Consider the following 20439-nt stretch of genomic DNA (forward strand, 5'->3'; position numbering starts at 1 on the left):
GAAAAACACTTGACTAGACAGACCTTTGTTGGCAAAGTAATGTCTTTGCTTTTTAATATGCTGTCTAGATTGGTCATAACTTTCCTTCCAAGGAGTAAGCGTCTTTTAATTTCATGGCTGCAGTCACCATCTGCAGTGATTTTGGAACCCAAGAAAATAAAGTCTGACACTGTTTCCACCATTTTTCCATGTATTTGCCATGAAGTGATGGGACCAGATGCCATGATCTTCATTTTCTGAACATTGAGCTTTAAGCCAACTTTTTCACTCTCCTCTTTCACCTTCATCAAGAGGCTCTTTAGTTCTTCACTTTCTCCCATAAGGGTGGTGTCATCTGTGTATCTGAGGTTATTGATATTTCTCCCAGCAGTCTTGATTCCAGCTTGTGCTTCATCCAGCCCAGCATTTCTCATGATGTACTCTGCATATAAGTTAAATAAGCAGGGTGACAATTACAGCCTTGACGTACTCCTTTTCCTATTTGGAACCAGTCTGTTGTTCCATGTCCAGTTCTAACTGTTGCTTCCTGACCTTCATATAGGTTTCTCAAGAGGCAGGTCAGGTGGTCTGGTATTCCCATCTCTTTCAGAATTTTCCACAGTTTATTGTGATCCACACAGTCAAAGGCTTTGGCATAGTCAATAAAGCATAAGTAGATGTTTTTCTGGAACTCTCTTGCTTTTTCCATGATCCAGCGGATGTTGGCAATTTGATCTCTGGTTCCTCTTCCTTTTCTAAAACCAGCTTGAACATCTGGAAGTTCATGGTTCACGTACTGTTGAAGCTTGACTTGGAGAATTTTGAGCGTTACTTTGCTAGTGTGTGAGATGAGTGCAATTGTGTGGTAGTTTGAGCATTCTTTGGCATTGCCTTTCTTCGGGATTGGAATGAAAACTGACCTTTTCCAGTCCCGTGGCCACTGCTGAGTGGCCGCTAAGTTACTTAGTTTCCAGCTTTGTTTCTGGTAATGTTCTGTTTCTTGAAGTGTATTTTATCTGATAGAACAACTAGACAATTCTAGCCATTTCAGCTCTTTTATGCCTGCTGCTGGCCTAGTGTATGCTTTTCTGGACGTTTACTTTTAACGTGAAAGTGAAAGTTGCTCAGTCGTGTCCAGCTCTTTGCTACCCCGTGAACTGTATATGTATAGTCCATGGAATTCTCCAAGCCAGAATACTGGAGTGGGTAACCATTCCCTTCTCCAGGGGATCTTCCCAACCCAGGGATCAAACCCAGGTCTCCCACATTGCAGTGGATTCTTTACCAGTTGAGCCACCAGGAAAGCTCACTTTTAACATTAAAAAATATATATACATATATTTTTAAAGTATGTGTCTTGTAGACACCGTATCATTGAGTCATGCGTTTTACCCATTCTGACACTAATTTTTAATTGGAAAATTTATTTGTTTAATTATTGATGTGATTAGATTTAGGTCTACCATTTTGTTTTTAAATTTTTGTCTCTTTTGTTTTTTTTCTTATTTTCTATCTTCTTTTGATTATTGGAATTATAGAATTACTTTTTTTCACTTTTATTTTTTAAAGCTATAACTATTTTTAGTGGCTACTCTTGGCAGAAGGTAGTCTTCCACAGTCTGCTTAGAGTTAATACCACTTTATGAAGAGTATAGAAATCTTATAACTATAAAAGTCCATTTACTACCTTACCCTTTCTCTTATGCTGTAGTTGTCATATATCTACGTATATTATAAATCCTGTAAAACAATGTTACAGTTTTTTGCTGTGGATTGTAAAGAAATTAAGAGGAAAATGATCTTTTCTAGATATTTACCATTTTTTATATTCTTCAGTTCTTGATGATCCCTTTCAGTCTGAAGAATTGCCTTTAGTATTTCTTACAGTGTGGGCCTGCTGGCAACAAACTTCCATAATAATTGCTTAATAATTTATTTATCTGGAAAATGTATTGATTTCACCATCATTCTTTTTTTTTTAAGTTTATATATTTTAAAATTCTGTTTGTCTGATTTTTAACTCTTTTACTTATTTTTTAATCTTTGCCTTAACCATTGCATTGTTAAGATAAATTAATAAGCAAATGCTATTTTATTAATATAACTAGTATGAAATTTAAAATGTGACTTTTTTCCAAAAGTTAATGTTGAGCTTGGTTTTCAAAGAGAACCAGTCAGATCAGAATTCATCTTTTAACTCTGTATCTAGCTCTTCTTTCTGATTTTCTTAGTTCTATTAATATTATATTAGTTTTTTCAGTCATTGGAATTCAACTTCTTAGGATCAATATCTTTTGAATTATCAAATGCTGCCATTTTTTTTTCAAGTACTACATCTCTGACATCCATTTAGGATTCATCTGCATTTCTGAAATCCTGTTCATAGGGCACTGTTCTGTTCAAATATCATCAATTGAGTTCTATGTGATTTAACTCCAAAACACTCAATCCAACAAATATGTTTGAGGGCCTCATCATCATTCATGAAGGATGTCTTCACTGAATATAGAATTTGGGGTTGATAGGTTTTTCCCTTTTAGCAACTTAAAGATTTTGTTCCACCATCTTCTGGCTTCCATAGCTTCTGATAAGAAGTCATTCAAATGGTTGTACCCCTCTAAATTGAAAACAAGTCACATTTTCCTGATTCTCCTTGTATGTCAAATAGGGATTGTATCCTGGAACTTGTGAATTTACATTGTGGGTGTTCTAGCATGTGTTTTATATCTCAGAAAAGTATTATATTTTGTTTCATTAGACAGTTCACTGGTTTAGAATCAACTACACACTTTTGTTTGGAGAAGCAGTTCAAATCTCAGTTTGGTTATTTATCCTTAACTGCAGTCTGTTTAGTTCATGAATGATTCTAGAGTCAGCCAGAGACCTGGGCAGAGCTTCTTCACAGAATATGGAATTTCTCCTCTCTGGCTTTTCCTTCTAGGATATTACTCACTTTGGATTTGTCTCATGTTTTCTTATGATTAAATTTATGTTAAAATCTTTTGGGCAGGAATGATAACAAAGAGAATGTTATAGTCCTCTAAGTGCATCGTGTCTTTTTCAGCTTGGACTTCTCCAACAAAGTACCATAGATTGAGTGATTTATATACAACCGGTTGTTGGATGGCAACAACAATGGTTGGATGGCATCACTGACTCAATGGACATGATTTTGGGCCGGCTCTGGGAGTTGGTGATGGACAGGGAAGCCTGCCGTGCTGCAATTCATGGGGTTGCAAAGAGTCGGACACGACTGAGCGACTGAACTGAACTGACAGAAACAACCAAAATTTATTTCTCACAGTTCTGGAGACTGGAAGTCTGTGATCATTGTGCCAGAATGCTTGGGTTCTGGTGAGAGCCCTCTTATGGGTTGCAGACATCTGCGTCTTGCTGTGTCCTCAGGTGGCGGAAGGAGAGAGCTCTGGTTTCTTCAGTCCCTTATAGTAGCACTAATTCTATTCACACAGGCTCACCCTCTCAACCTAATCACTGCCCGAAGGTCCCATATTCTAATACCATCACATTGGGCATTAGGATTTCAATATATGAGTACTGCTGCTGCTGCTGCTAAGTTGCTTCAGTCATGTCCGACTCTGTGCGACCCCATGGACGGCAGCCCACCAGGCTCCCCCGTCCCTGGGATTCTCCAGGCAAGAACACTGGAGTGGGTTGCCATTTCCTTCTCCAATACATGCAAGTGAAAAGTGAAAGTGAAGTCGCTCAGTTCTGTCCGACTCTCAGTGACCCCACGGACTGCAGCCTACCAGACCCTCCGTCCATGGGATTTTCCAGGCAAGAGTACTGGAGTGGGGTTCCATTGCCTTCTCTGACATGAGTACTGGGGCAACACAAATATTCAATCTGTAACATATTACATCAGGGAGCAAATGATATCAGTTTTGTTATTGGAGTTGTTAAATTTGATCCTCTCTCTAAGGTAGTGTCTGCCAGATCTCCTTCCGCAAAGGTATCTTTTTATTTTGTAATCAGTATGTCATCTGTGGGATAATGTACTCTGAGGCTGTATAAATAGCCTATTCCCAAACAGACATTCACCCATGGTTTTAGCATCCAATGGTGAATCTTGCGTAAGTTAATTGTTACTATAATAGTAAATGGTGATTTTTTTTTTTTTTTTTTTTTGTATTCCTGCCATTCTTCTATAAGAGAAACTTTCCCCTTTCCCGTTGAAAGTGAAAGTATTAGTCGCTCAGTTGTGTCTGACTCTGACTCTATGGACTGTAACCTGCCAGGATCCTCTGTCCATGGAAGAATAGACAAGGCAAGAATTCTGAAGTGGGTTGCCATCCCGTTCTCCAGGGGATCCTCCTGACCTAGGAATCAAACCCGGGCCTCCTGCATGCAGGCAGATTCTTTACCAACTGAGCCAGCAGGGAAGCCCCATTAATTTTTAAAAAATACGATATGAATTAATTTTTAAAAATTTAATGTGTCATAATTAATTCTTTCTAGCAGCTTTTCAAATTGTTCCAGATTTGACCAGTGAAAGTCCTTTCAGGTGCCTTGTATAACCTTTTGTCATGTGCCCATCAGTATTACTTTCTACTAAAAGAAGTTACAATGTTGTTTTGACTTTTTCTATGTCAGCTGTGGAATTTGCCATTTATCCAGGAGTTCCACTCTTAGTCATTATGCTATTTTGCTTCCTAACAATTTTTTTAAGCAATACATCTTCATTATAGAAGATTTAAGTGGAAAAAAAATTTTTAATTGAAGTGATGTTGGTTTATAATACTGGAAAATTTTACTCAGATAAATCTCATCCATGATTTGGCCCAGTCCAAGATGACAGAGGATAAGATGGTTGGATGGCATCACCGACCTGATGGACATGAGTCTGAGCAAGCTCTGGGAGCTGATGATGGACAGGGTAGCCTGGCGTGCTGCACTCTGTGGGGTTGCAAAGAGTCGGACATGACTGAGCAACTGAACTGAATTGACCGAAGCCATTGTTAAGTTTGATGTGTATCTTTTCCTTTTTTTGTTTTTATTTACAGGCATACCTTGTTTTACTGCACTGTCTTTTAGTGTGTGTGTGTGTGTGTGTGTGTGTGTTTACAAATAAAATATTTGTGGTAGTCCTTTGCCAACCAAGACTGTCAGCACCATTTTTCCAACAGCTTTTGCTCACTTCATGTCTCTGTGTCACATGTTGGTAGTTCTTACAATATTTCAAATTTTTTCGTTCTTCTGTTTGTTATGGTGATCTGTGATCAGTGATATTTAATGTTATTACTGTAACTCACTGAAGGCTCAGAAAATGATTAGCACTTTTCAGCAATAAAGTTTTTTTTTTTAATAGTATAGTTGCTTTACACTACTGTGTCAGTTTCTGTTGTACAGTGAAGTGAATCAGCCATATGTATACATATATACCCAGCAATAAAGTATTTTTAATTAAGGTATGTACATTATTTTTTTTAGACATGATGCTATTATATGCTTAAAATGCTACAGTATAAGAATCTGCTGTATAGCACAGGGAACTCTACTCAGTACTCTGTGATGGCCTATATGGGAAAAGAATCTAAAAAAAGAATGGAGATATATATATATCTGATTCACTTTGCTCAACACCTGAAACTAACACAACATTGTAAATCGACTATATTCCAATAAAACTTAAAAAAAGAGAGTGCTTTGTTGGTGGCTCAGTGGTAAAGAATTCACCTGCCAATGCAGGAGACATGGGTTTGATCCCTGATCAAACTCTCTGTAACTAGAGAAAAGCCTGCACAGTAACCAAGACCCAGCACAGCCAAAAATAAAATTATTTTTAAAAATTAAAAAAGATTATAGTATAGTATAGATATAATTTTCATATGCATTGGGAAACCAGAAAATATGTGTGGCTTGCTTTATTGCAGTATTGGCTGCTTTGCACTTGTCTGGAACTGAACCTACAATATCTCCAATGTATGCTGGTAATTAGCTTTGAACAGCAGGTTTATTTTGAGACCATTTTAAAATTTTTATTGTTTAGCAGTATTATGAATCCCTATGAACCCATTTTCTAGCTTCAACATTTATCAACATATGACCAATCTTTTTTTTTATATATAACATTCCTCCCATCCACCTCCCACTAGATTTTTTGAAGCAATTTTCAGACAGATTATCTATAAATATTGTAATACTAAAAGATAAAGACTATTTTTTAAAAAAAATACAGCCACAGCACCATTTTCATACCAGTCAACATCTCCCTTTCCTCAGTCTTATAATTTTTTTTTAATGGTTTGTTCAAATCAGGGTCCAAACAAGGTTCATGTATTACATTTGGTTGACGTCTTGCAAGTTTCTTTCTTTCCTTTTTATTATTATTAATTCATTTGGCTGTGCTGGGTCTTAGTTATGGCGTGTGGGATCTTTAGCTGCAGCATGTGGGATTCCTGACCAGGGATCAACCTGGGCCTTGCATTGGGAGCACCGAGTCCTAGCTGCTGAACCACTGGAGAAGTCCCAGTGTCTTTCAATTTTCTTTCAGTCTCTGTATCCTCTTCTCTTTGTTTTCTTTATAGTTTGTTAAAGAGATTGGCTTTTTGTCTTTCAGAATTTCCCTCCTAAATTTTGCTGATTGTATGCTTATTGTCATTTTTAACATGGTCTTCTGTTCTGAACTATGTTTTCTGGAAGCTTCTATTTTGATTTGAGGCTTGATCAGATTCCATTTAGATTTTAAAAAATTTTTTGTTGTTGTCAGCCTCGCTCTTCGTTGCTGCGTGCAGACTTTCTCTAGTTGGCTGTGAGCAGGGGCTTCATTCTTTTGCAGTGTTGGTGGCTTCCCTTGTTGCGAAGCACAGGCTCTAAGCACGTGGGCTACAGTAGCTGCAGCACATTGCGTCATGTGGGATCTTTCATTGCAATTCTGAGACTCTCTAGTTGCGGTGCTTAGGCCCAGTAGTTGGGCCTGGGGCTTACTTGCTCTGCTGCTGCCGCTGCTAAGTCGCTTCAGTCGTGTCCGACTCTGTGACCCCATAGACGGCAGCCCACCAGGCTTCCCCGTCGCTGGGATTCTCCAGGCAAGAACACTGGAGTGGGACATGTCAAATCTTAGTTCCTCGACCAGGGATCCGGCAGGTGTCCGCTGCACTGCAAGGTGGATTCTTAACCACTGGACCACCAGGAAAGTCCCTAGATTTTTTTTTTAACAAGAGTATTTCATATGTGGTGTATTATATCATTGTGAGATACGTACTGTCTGGTTATCTTTCTTTTATAATGTTAAGATTGATCAGTGGGATCAGCCTAATCCATCCATTTGAAAACATATTCAACTAAGAGTCACTGATGATCATTGCCCAGATCCATTATTTCATTAAGGGTATCTCTCAATATTTAAATAATTTTTTAAATTATAAAAGGAATATATGCTCATTGAAAAAAATTGGCAACATAGAAGGATAATCATCCAAAACTAATCATCCCCTAATCTCCTTGCTGCAATTACAGTTAATATTTTGTCTTATTTGCTTTCAGTCTTTATTTTTAAATTTCTGCATAGTATTTCATTCTGTATTTGAACACTGGGTTGTTTAAATTTTTCATTGTTATAGAAATCCTTTGATAGAATATCTTTGTCTTATGATTTTGTCTAAATTCAAGTGATTTCCTCAGAGTAGATTCCCACATTTTAATTCATGGATCAGAACATGTGAATTATGTTTAAATTCCTTATGAAAGTGAAAGTGTTAGTGGCTCAGTCATGTCTAATTCTTCGCGACCCTATGGACTGTAGTATGCCAGGCTCCTCTGTCAATGGAATTCTCCAGACACGAGTCCTAGAGTGGGTAGCCATTCTTTTCTCCAGGGTATCTTCCTGACCCAGAGATTGAACCTGGTTCTCCTGCATTGCAGGCAGAATCTTTACATATTGTTAAATTGCTTAAATAAAAATGCCAACTATTAAAGAAAAAGATTGTCCTATAAATATACACATATACTAGTAGGGATTACACAAGTGATTGCTTTTCTAAGACCTCCAAATTATTTAATACCTCAGAGATTGAAGAATTTTATTCATAAAAATATAATGGTGTATACCCTTTATTTCTATATTCTAAGTAGGAATTGTGTAGTTTAAGACACAGAATTAATTCTGTTCTGAGAATTAATTCTTTCCCTTAAGTCTCAGGGTGGTGGGGGCACTGCCAAGCATATTTTTATATGAGTATTTTTGTCTTATATGGAAAAATGTTGAAGAAACCATGCAGGGGTCAGCTACAGCAGCACTGAAGATTAAGGTCATTTGCTCAACATTCAAGTGTACTTTTTTGAGAAAGGCAAGCTTATCTCTTAAATGAAAATTGCTACAACTTGAGTAGGGACAGAATGCCTATGCGCCTTCTCCACAACAAAGAGGGCAGTTTGGTATTGTGGTGCTGGCTTTGGACTCTTAACAGACTTGGAATCGTATCCAGGTATTTGCCAAATTAAAGCCTCTGAGCCTTTATTTGTTCATTTGTTCCTTGTACCCAGTGATGCCTGCCTTTTTTTTTTAGTGTTGCTTTATTTAGGAAGTATCAACTATAGTCATTAGGATTTTTTAGTTATGAACTATCACTAGTAGAATAAGACTATTAAGCCTAGTATCTGAGAGAACATGAATTTGTGTATTGAATGGAATGAGGCAGATAGGGTCTTTTTATTTCAAGAGTATTTATTTCACATCAAACTCTAGAGACATTTTCATCTAAGTTACAGAAATATTCTGTTGTTTTTAAAGCCAAGAAAAGATTCCACTGAACTTGAGAATAAGAAACTAATTGATTCATTAAATATACATTTATATCTTGTGTCAATTTTATGCCAAGAATATGGAATACTGAAGTGATTGAGAGTTGACTGGGAGAAATAAATAGGTAAAGCAATAATTAGAATGTTGTGTGGAAAATGCTGTGATACATGCCCATAGAGTTCTGTTCAAGTGTGGAGATTCTTGGGTTAGGGAAGGGCTTCCTGGGTACTGCCAACTGGCAATCCTGGGCCTAAATTATTCTTGGAATAGTATTTTTGGAAGACAGACTAGAGGAATTGAGATTAGAGATAAGGAGACAAGTAATGAAGCAGTGTCATGGGAACGGACAGATTTGAGAATCTCTTGGTGAGATAATCAGTCAAACTTTGTGACTGAGGGTCAGGATGAATGAAGGCAGCTTTGACTTAGGTTTTTGGCTAAGCCTACTTAGCCAATTCAATGGGAGAAAAAGTCTTTTCAAGAAGTGGTGCTGCCATACACAAAACGAATTAAGGTCAAATGAATGTAAGCTCAAATGAATTAGAAACCTAAATGTGAAACTGGACACTATGAAAGTCCTAGAGGAAAACATAGGCAAAACACTGTCTGACATACATCACAGCAGTATCTTGTTTGATCCAAATCCCAGAATAGTGGAAATAAAAATAAACAAATGGGATCTCCTTAAACTCAAAAGCTTTTGTGCAGCAAAGGAAATGATAAAACAAAAAGCCAACTCACAGACTGAGAGAAAATATTTGCAAATGATGTGACTGACAAGGGGTTAGTCTCAAGTCTACACAAAATTCGTGAAGCTGAACATCATCAAAACAAACAACCCAATCAAAAAATAGGCAGAAGACCTAAATAGACATTTTTCCAAAGAAGACCAGGATGGCCAAAAGACACATGAAATTATATTTAGCATCACTAATTATTAGAGACATGTAAATCAAAACTACAATGAGATACCACCTTATACCAGTGAAAATGGCTATCATAAAAAAATCCACAAACAAATACTAGAGAGGGTGTAGAGAGAAGTGACAGTTTCAGGTGTACACCAGAGGGATTCAGTCATACATATACATGTATCCATTCTCCCCCCAAATTCCCCTCCTATCCAGGCTGCTACATGACATTGAGCAGTTACCTGTACTATACAGTAGGTCCTTGCTGGTTATCCATTTTAAATACAGCAATGTGTACCCATCCATCCAAAACTCCCTAACTATCCTGTCCCCCTGCACTGTTGGTAGGAATGCAAATTGACATAGCCACTATGGAGAACAATATGGAGATTCCTTAAAAAACTGAAAATAGAGCTACCATATGACCCTGCAATCCCACTTGTGGGTCTATATGGTCTGAAAGGATACATGCATTCTGCAGTGTTCCTTGAAGCACTGTTCTGTGAGCCAAGACATAGAAACAACCTAAATGTCCATTGACAGAGGAATATTTGAATAAAGAAGATGTAGTACAGAGATAAAATGGAATATTACTCAGCCGTCAAAAACAATGTCATTTGCAGCAACATGGATGGACTTAAAGATTGTTATTCTGAATGAAGTCAGACAAGGAAGTGGAAACGTCATATGACATCTTATATATGCAGAGTCTAAAAAGACATGATACAAATAAACTTATTTATAAGACAGACTCACGGACTTAGAAAAAGAACTTATAGTTGCTGAAGGTAAGAATAGGGGGATGGGATAGTTAAGGAGTTTGGGATAGAGGGGTACACATTGCTATATTTAAAATGGATAACCAGCAAGGACCTGTATGACTGAATCCCTTTGGTGTCCACCTGAAACTGTCACAACATTGTTAATCAGCTATACTTCAATACAAAATAAAAAATTAAAAAAAGAAATGGCACTGGGACAAATTAATATCTGCATGTGAAAAAAGAAGTTGAACCTCACACCATCTACAAAATATGGATTGAAGACCTAAATATAAGGGCTGAAATTATAAAACTCTCTTAAGGGTAAATTTCATGATCTTAGATTTTGGCAGTGGATTTTTAGATATGACACCAAAGCACAAGCAACAGAAGAAAAAATAGATTAAATTATCAATATAAACTATTTTGCATCAAAGAACACTATCAAGAAAGTGAAAAGGAAATTTACAGAATGGGAGAAAATATTTGTGAATCATATATCTGATAAAGAGTCTAGATTTCAGAATATATACAGAATTCTTACCACTCAACATCAAAAAGGACTCAATTAAAAGACATTGTCTCCTAAAAATATATACAAATGGCTAGCAAACACTTGAAAAGATGATCAACCTTATTAGTCATTAAGAAAATGTAAGTCAGGTGTTCGCAGCCGCTGCCGCGCCGCCGTCGCTCTCCAACGCCAGCGCCGCCTCTAGCTCGCCGAGCTCCAGCTGAAGGAGAAGGGGGGTAAGTAAGGAGGTCTGTATACCATGGCTCGTACAAAGCAGACTGCCCGCAAATAGACCGGTGGTAAAGCACCGAGGAAGCAACTCGCTACAAAAGCCGCTCGCAAGAGTGCGCCCTCTACTGGAGGGGTGAAGAAACCTCATCGTTACAGGCCTGGTACTGTGGCACTCCGTGAAATTAGACGTTATCAGAAGTCCACTGAACTTCTGATTCGCAAACTTCCCTTCCAGCGTCTGGTGCGGGAAATTGCTCAGGACTTCAAAACAGATCTGCGCTTCCAGAGTGCAGCTATTGGTGCTTTGCAGGAGGCAAGTGAGGCCTATCTGGTTGGCCTTTTTGAAGACACCAACCTGTGTGCTATCCATGCCAAACGTGTAACAATTATGCCAAAAGACATCCAGCTAGCACGCCGCATATGTGGAGAACGTGCTTAAGAATCCACTATGATGGGAAACATTTCATTCTTTAAAAAAAAAAAAAAATTCTCTTCTTCCTGTTATTGGTAGTTCTGAACGTTAGATATTTTTTTTCCATGGGGTCAAAAGGTACCTAAGTATATGATTGCAAGTGGAAAATAGGGGACAGAAATCAGGTATTGGCAGTTTTTCCATTTTCATTTGTGTGTGAATTTTTAATATAAATGCGGGGACATAAAGCATTAATGAAAGTCAAAATGTTTCAGTGAACAAGTTTCAGCAGTTCAACTTTATAACAATTATAAATAAACCTGTTAAATTTTTCTGGACAATGCCAGCATTTGGATTTTTTTAAAACAAGTAAATTTCTTATTGACTGCAACTAAGTGGTGTTTGTAGCATTTTTATCATACAGTAGATTCCACCCACTCACAATACTTTTCTAACTGAGTTGCCCTACGTGCAAGTACATGTTTTTCATGTTGTCTGTCTTCTGTGCTGTTCCTGTAAGTTTGCTATTAAAATACATTAAACTATAAAAAAAAAAATGTAAGTCAAAACCATGAGATACCACTTCATCCTCACTAGAATGGCTATTTAAAAAAATGAAAATAGCAAATGTTGGTAAAAATATGGAGAAATTGGAACCCCAGTACACTGTTGGGAGTGTAAAATGGTGCAACTGCTGTGGGGAAAAAAAGGAACGAAGTACTGTCACATGCCACAATATGGATAAACCTTGAAAACATATGTTAAGTGAAAGAAGTCAGTCACAAAAGCCCGCATATTGTATGATTCCGTTTATCAGACATGCCCAGAATAGGCAAATCCATAGGGACAGAAAGCAAATTCATGGTTGCCTAGGGCTGGGAGTTTGGGGGAAAAGGAGAATGGCTGCTAATGGGAACTAGTTTCTTTTTTAGTTAATGAAAATATTAAAATAGGTAGTGATGATAATTATACAACTCTGTGAATATACTCAGAATATACTATGTAATTTTATCCCAATAAAAGTGTTATGTTGAAACAAATATAATTGTTTCATATTTATGTAATTGCTGGAGAAGACTCTTGAGAGTCCGTTGGACTGCAAGGAGATCCAACCAGTCAATCCTAAAGGAAATCAATCCTGAATATTCATTGGAAGGACTGATGCTAAAGCTGAAACTCTAATACTTTGGCCACTTGATGTGAAGAACCAACCCACTAGAAGAGACCCTGATGCTGGGAAAGATTGAAGGCAAAAGGAGAAGAGGGTAGCAGATGATGAGATGGTTAGCATCAGCTACTCAATGGACATGAAGTTGAGCAAACTCTGGGAGATAGTGAAGGACAGGGAAGCCTGGCATACTGTAGTCCATGGGGTTGCAAAGAGTTGGACATAACATATCTATTGAACAACAATGACAACAACATTGAAACAAAATAGAATAGTGACAGCAGAGTCAGGATGAATATTGAAAGTTTGAGGATAGCATAGAAGTTGTGAAATAATTTCTGACAGTAGAACATGTAGAATATGTAGAACCACACTGAGGTGCTGGCCACACTGAGGTGCTGCTTGAGGTTTTGGGTCTTAAATATAACATGAGCATAGTCAGCACAGTTGTGCTGCTTAGGTAGGGACACATAATAGGTGGTGAATTAGAATTAACCAGAATTGGGTTTTGTGAGGCAGTACAGTAGAAATAAGTTGAGAAAATATTCAGAGGAATAGTTGGTATGATCACCATGAGATCTAAGTTAGGTAAGAAGGAAAGTGAGGATGTGACAGGATGATGGACAACGAAAAGGTGATAGCCTGGAATTAGATGTTCTAGTGGGGCTGAAGGATTATTAGAATTAGAGTATTAGAAGGAGTGAGCTGGAAAAGATAGGTGGTGGTGGTCTTGAAAGTGGCGTGATCATTATTGACAGGCTCAATCAGAGTTCCTCACTGGAACCACAGAATACAGAAAATGAATGGAATGTTTTCCTTACTTCTCCCAAGGATGGTACATAACTGGTTGGTACTATTCTAAATGCAGAGGACAGAGGTTAATGCATTACATGCAATGGATGCCTGAAGGCATTATGCTTTCTTCTCTCTCCCAGTCCCACTTGAGCAAAGCAAAAATCTCATCCATGGGAGCTGATAGCAAAAAGGTCAAGGAAGTGAGAGGACAGATACTGAATTGAACCATAGCTAACCTAAGGTTGAACTACAAAAAACTGCAACTTGCATATTCTTCAGCTAATATATAGGCATTAAAATAATAAAAAATGATGGCAAGAGGGGCAAAAACAAAGTAAGTCATCTGTTAAAATGTTCAGTGAATGGCCAGGAAAGTGGGTGGGGTGGGTGATGAGGGGGATAGTAGATGACTTCTTCAAGGTGGAGTAGCAAGGGCAGCAGAATGGTTTGTGCTTCAAAAGAGGTTTTTCCAGTAGTCTGGAAGCAACAGTGAGGAGTAAGAGGGTATCTACTCCATCTCCGGGTCAGTGATACTGAGTTGTAAGGAAGAAGAAACAGCCAGTACTTGAGAGGGTACAGGGAGAAACAGTACCTTCAGAGGACAGCCATCTTTTAGTTACAGCCAGAAGATGAAGAGTACTTTCACAAAGAAGGTTAAGAACATCAAGGATTTTTTTTTGATTACTGACCCAAATTCCAGAGGGCAGTTATTGTGAGAGCAGTAGCGGGAGACTGAGTCATATTAGAAAAGTGTGCCCAGATGACAGATTAGAGACATGTGGGAATGAGAATCTAAGTGATGAGAGAAGCCACGGGAAGCTTGAATTTCTCGGGGTGTCCAAGGTAAGCAAGTTTAAGGCAATAAAGGGTTAGTCCTGGTTATCTCTTAAAGGAGAAGTGCTAGCCAGTGGAACTGTCTATAGTGACAGAAATGTTCTGTAACAGTAGGACCAAACACGGTAGCCACAAGTCGCATGTGGTTATTGAACACTTGAAATTTAACTCATGTGATTGATTAGCTAAATTTTAAATTACGTTTAATTCTAATTGAGATTTAAATTTAAATAGCCACATGTCTCAAAATGGTAGATAATGGTCAGTTCTTTTGATAGCCTTTGTGTTGGGTCTAGTCTCTTAGGAAAGGCTGCCAGCAGTGAAGCAGGCAACATGCAAGTGGAGCAGGCCTTTGCTTTTTCCTCTAACATTTCACTAAGAAAGTGCTAAGTTGGAGGACAGTCAGCCTTAACAGGAACATAAACAATTCTGTGGCCTCACATTATTTTCTGCTGATGTGGTTTTGAGGCTGAGGGAGATAAACTGAGACTAACTTCTGTCATTCTGCCAAATCTCTCTTTTTTGTACGTATATACGTTTAACTCAAGGAGCCATTGTCTTCATTGTTTACAGTTCAAGGTCTTATGTTTTTATTTTTGATTGCTTGTCTGCTTTGGATTTTGAAAATAAATGTGCTGATGCTTACATATATCAATAACCTCACATATGCAGATGACACCACCCTTATGGCAGAAAGTGAAGAGGAACTAAAAAGCCTCTTGATGAAAGTGAAAGTGGAGAGTGAAAAAGTTGGCTTAAAGCTCAACATTCAGAAAATGAAGATCATGGCATCCAGTCCCATCACTTCATGGGAAATAGATGGGGAAACAGTAGAAATAGTTTTTATTTTTTTGGGCTCCAAAATCACTGCAGATGGTGACTGCAGCCATGAAATTAAAAGACGCTTACTCCTTGGAAGGAAAGTTATGACCAACCTAGATAGCATATTCAAAAGCAGAGACATTACTTTGCCAACAAAGGTTCATCTAGTCAAGGCTATGGTTTTTCCTGTGGTCGTGTATGGATGTGAGAGTTGGACTGTGAAGAAGGCTGAGTGCCGAAGAATTGATGCTTTTGAACTGTGGTGTTGGAGAAGACTCTTGAGAGTCCCTTGGACTGCAAGGAGATCCAGTCCATTCTGAAGGAGATCAGCCCTGGGATTTCTTTGGAAGGAATGATGCTAAAGCTGCAACTCCAGTACTTTGGGCACCTCATGCGAAGAGTTGACTCATTGGAAAAGACTCTGATGCTGGGAGGGATTGGGGGCAAGAGGAGAAGAGGACGACAGAGGATGAGATGGCTGGATGGCATCCCTGACTTGATGGACGTGAGTCTGAGTGAACTCTGGGAGTTGGTGATGGACAGGGAGGCCTGGCGTGCTGCAATCCATGGGGTCGCAAAGAGTCGGACACGACTGAGCGACTGATCTGATCTGATGCTTACATAGTATTGGTAATTGTTATGTGATGCTTTGGTTATTTCATTTTATTTGTACAAATTAGAATGGGAAACACTTAAGAGTAAAACCTAATCCAATAGGCTGGTAGTTGTTGATTTAAAGATGGGCTTACATCTTTGGATACAACTAAGAAATAAATATGGAAGACTAATAACAAGAATTACATAGTAATAAACAACTATATGCAGAGTAGATCATGAGAAACGCTGGGCTGGAAGAAGCACAAGCTGGAATCAAGATTGCCGGGAGAAATATTAATAACCTCAGATATGCAGATGACACCACATTGGCAGAAAGTAAAGAGGAACTAAAAAGCCTCTTGATGAAAGTGAAAGAGGAGAGTGAAAAAGTTGGCTTAAAGCTCAACATTCAGAAAACTAAGATCACAGCATCTGGTCCCATCACTTCATGGGAAATAGATGGGGAACCAGTGGAAACAGTGTCAGACTTCATTTTTTTGGGCTCCAAAATCACTGCAGATGGTGATTGCAGCCATAAAATTAAAAGACACTTACTCCTTGGGAGGAAAGTTATGACCAACCGAGATAGCATATTCAAAAGCAGAGACATTACTTTGCCAACAAAGGTTGGTCTAGTCAAAGCTATGGTTTTTCCAGTGGTCATGTATGGATGTGAGAGTTGGACTGTGAAGAAAGCTGAGCGCTGAAGAATTGATGCTTTTGAACTGTGGTGTTGGAGAAGACTCTTGAGAGTCCCTTGGACTGCAAGGAGATCCAACCAGTCCATTCTAAAGGAGATCAGTCCTGGGTGTTCTTTGGAAGGACTGATGCTAAAGCTGAAACTCCAATACTTTGGCCACCTCATGCAAAGAGTTGACTCATTGTAAAAGACCCTGATGCTGGGAGGGATTGGGGGCAGGAGGAAAAGGGGACAACAGAGGATGAGATGGCTGGATGGCATCACTTACTCGGTGGACGTGAGTCTGAGTGAACTCCGGGAGTTGGTGATGGACAGGGAGGCCTGGCGTGCTGCAATTCATGGGGTCGCAAAGAGTCGGACACGACTGAGCGACTGAACTGAACTGAACATTACCTGAGTGCTTTCTGTGCACAAACACTCTTAAACTTATTTGGATTATTTGATGTGAGCCTTACCAAAACCCAAGGGGATAGATGCTTATTATCATGTCACTTTGTGGGTAAGTCAGCTGATACTCGGAGAGCTTAGGTAACTTACGGAAGGCAACACAACTAGTAGAATCCCAACTTGGGGATGGATTTATCCAACTATAAAGTTGATGCATGTTATTTCATTGTGTGTCACTGCTTCTTTGTATCTTGACAGTGCCAAGTCAAGTCCCAAGTACAGTTTCCTAGGGTGTTTTCCATCCAGTGGTTTATAAAGACCTGAGTTAATGGTTGTAGGTTTATGGGTGGCTCTCTCAGCTCTCAGTGATATTCCTCCTTTCTGTTTTGCTTACCTTGCCTAGGTAGTTGTTCTCCTGGAGTTGTCCTCAGACTCCATTGTTCCCTTTTGAAATTTTTGGCTATTGTCACCAGCAACTGAGTTTTTGGATTTAAGTTTCATATTGAATTCTCATCCTGCAGCTAGTTGAAATGGCTCTCTCAGCACTCATAAACCAGAGTAGGAGATTCTTTTAGAGCAACTTACCACCTTTCTGCTCCTTTGTAGGGGTGGTAGTTTTCAAAGGAAAAATGTAGCTGCAAGGCCCAGTCCAAGTCTTCTCTGATCATAACATTTAATATAGAATTAGCATATAATTCTCAGCCATCTGCCAAATCTCTTTTCCACCTGCCCATTTATCATTTTTTGTCTTCCCATCCTTTGCCATCTTATTTCCCAGGAGAGGCAGCCTGCTCTTAGAGAAGAACATATATTTCTTTAAAGTCAGACTCATATTTTATTCTTGGTGCCATGTTTCTTTGTTGTTTTTAGCTTTGTGATCTTGGTCAGTTTATTTCATCATATATAAAATACAAATAGTGATATGTGCCTTGCAGGACTGTTGTAAAGATTAACAATTATGTTTATTAAGTCCCTGGTACAGAAAAGGTTCTCATAAAATAAGAGTCCTTTTTCCCCATGAATCCCTTGCTATGACTTAAATTGACAAATATTTATTAGCATGTAATCTTTGCTAGACTGTGTTGCAGATGGTAAAGAGATCAAATCAAAATCTGGAATCTCTGGATTCAGAAGTTCTTGTGATATAGAAAAATGACTGACAAATAACAGAAACGTGCTATTTACAGAGGTGTAAATTAATATACAGAGAGCTTCCCTGGTGGCTCAGGCAGTAAAGAATATGCCTGCAACACATAAAACCTGAGTTCAATCCCTGCATTGGGAAAATCCCCTGGAGAAGGGAATTGCAACCCACTCCAGTGTTCTTCCTTGGAGAATTCCATGGACAGAGGAGCCTGGCGGATTACAGTCCATGGGTTTGCAAAGAGTCGGACGTGACTGAGTGACTTAACACCTTCACCTTCATATTAATATAAAGTTCTGTAGACAATTAATTTCTTTCCCAGCCATGTTTGTGAAGTGATTTCTAAGTATTTCTTTTGGAAAAATACTTGATAGTCAAGATGGGGAACAAATAGAGAGGGGGTGGCAAACACTTAAAGGTTTATGTAGTCTGAAATGCCAATCTTTTAAGAATTGATTTCAGTTGTAGAGTTAGGTTATTTATTTGACTTTTTTCTTGTTTCTTGAGGTGTGCCTGTATTGCTATGAACTTTCCCCTTAGGACTGCTTTTACCGTGTCCCACAGGTTTTGGGTTGTTGTGTTTTCATTTTCATTCGTTTCTATGCAAATTTTGATTTCTTTTTTGATTTCTTCTGTGATTTGTTGGTTATTCAGCAGCGTGTTGTTCAGCCTCCATATGTTGGATTTTTTAATAGTTTTTCTCCTGTAATTGAGATCTAATCTTACTGCATTGTGGTCAGAAAAGATGCTTGGAATGATTTCTATTTTTTTGAATTTACCAAGGCTAGCTTTATGGCCCAGGATGTGATCTATCCTGGAGAAGGTTCCATGTGCACTTGAGAAGAAGGTGAAATTCATTGTTTTGGGATGAAATGTCCTATAGATATCAATTAGGTCTAACTGGTCTATTGTATCGTTTAAAGTTTGTGTTTCCTTGTTAATTTTCTGTTTAGTTGATCTATCCATAGGTGTGAGTGGGGTATTAAAGTCTCCCACTATTATTGTGTTATTGTTAATTTCTTCTTTCATACTTGTTAGCATTTGTCTTACATACTGCGGTGCTCCCGTGTTGGGTGCATATATATTTATAATTGTTATATCTTCTTCTTGGATTGATCCTTTGATCATTATGTAGTGACCATCTTTGTCTCTTTTCACAGTCTTTGTTTTAAAGTCTGTTTTATCTGATATGAGTATTGCTACTCCTGCTTTCTTTTGGTCCCTATTTGCATGGAAAATCTTTTTCCAGCCCTTCACTTTCAGTCTGTATGTGTCCCCTGTTTTGAGGTGGGTCTCTTGTAGACAACATATGTAGGGGTCTTGTTTTTGTATCCATTCAGCCAGTCTTTGTCTTTTGGTTGGGGCATTCAACCCATTTACGTTTAAGGTAATTACTGATACGTATGACCCTGTTGCCATTTACTTTATTGTTTTGGGTTCGAATTTATACACCATATTTGTGTTTCCTGTCTAGAGAATATCCTTTAGTATTTGTTGGAGAGCTGGTTTGGTGGTGCAGAATTCTCTCAGCTTTTGCTTGTCTGAAAAGCTTTTGATTTCTCCTTCATACTTGAATGAGATCCTTGCTGGGTACAATAATCTGGGCTGTAGGTTATTTTCTTTCATCACTTTAAGTATGTCTTGCCATTCCCTCCTGGCTTGAAGAGTTTCTATTGAAAGATCAGCTGTTATCCTTATGGGTATTCCCTTGTGTGTTATTTGTTGTTTTTCCCTTGCTGCTTTTAATATTTGTTCTTTGTGTTTGATCTTTGTTAATTTGATTAATATGTGTCTTGGGGTGTTTCGCCTTGGGTTTATCCTGTTTGGGACTCTCTGGGTTTCTTGGACTTGGGTGATTATTTCCTTCCCCATTTTAGGGAAGTTTTCAACTATTATCTCCTCAAGTATTTTCTCATGGTCTTTCTTTTTGTCTTCTTCTTCTGGGACCCCTATGATTCGAATGTTGTAGCGTTTAATATTGTCCTGGAGGTCTCTGAGATTGTCCTCATTTCTTTTAATTCGTTTTTCTTTTGTCCTCTCTGATTCATTTATTTCTACCATTCTATCTTCTAATTCACTAATCCTATCTTCTGCCTCTGTTATTCTACTATTTGTTGCCTCCAGAGTGTTTTTAATTTCACTTATTGCATTATTCATTATATATTGACTCTTTTTTATTTCTTCTAAGTCCTTGTTAAACCTTTCTTGCATCTTCTCAATCCTTGCACAAAGACAGAAATATAGATCAATGGAACAAAATAGAAAGCCCAGAGATAAATCCACGCACATATGGACACCTTATCTTTGACAAAGGAGGCAAGAATATACAATGGATTAAAGACAATCTCTTTAACAAGTGGTGCTGGGAAATCTGGTCAACCACTTGTAAAAGAATGAAACTAGAACACTTTCTAACACCATAC

At 38.3% G+C, this 20439-nt stretch overlaps 1 protein-coding gene and 1 pseudogene across 9 annotated transcripts in view; both read left to right on the plus strand.

The window, feature by feature from the left end:
• Positions 1-20439, plus strand: part of UIMC1 (ubiquitin interaction motif containing 1) — a 139130-nt gene that overhangs the window by 107139 nt on the left and 11552 nt on the right. The window lies entirely within an intron of this gene.
• Positions 11171-11960, plus strand: LOC102410147 (annotated as a pseudogene).

Source organism: Bubalus bubalis, chromosome 9 (genome assembly GCF_019923935.1).
Source record: "Bubalus bubalis isolate 160015118507 breed Murrah chromosome 9, NDDB_SH_1, whole genome shotgun sequence".
NCBI classification, from domain to species: Eukaryota; Metazoa; Chordata; class Mammalia; order Artiodactyla; family Bovidae; genus Bubalus; species Bubalus bubalis.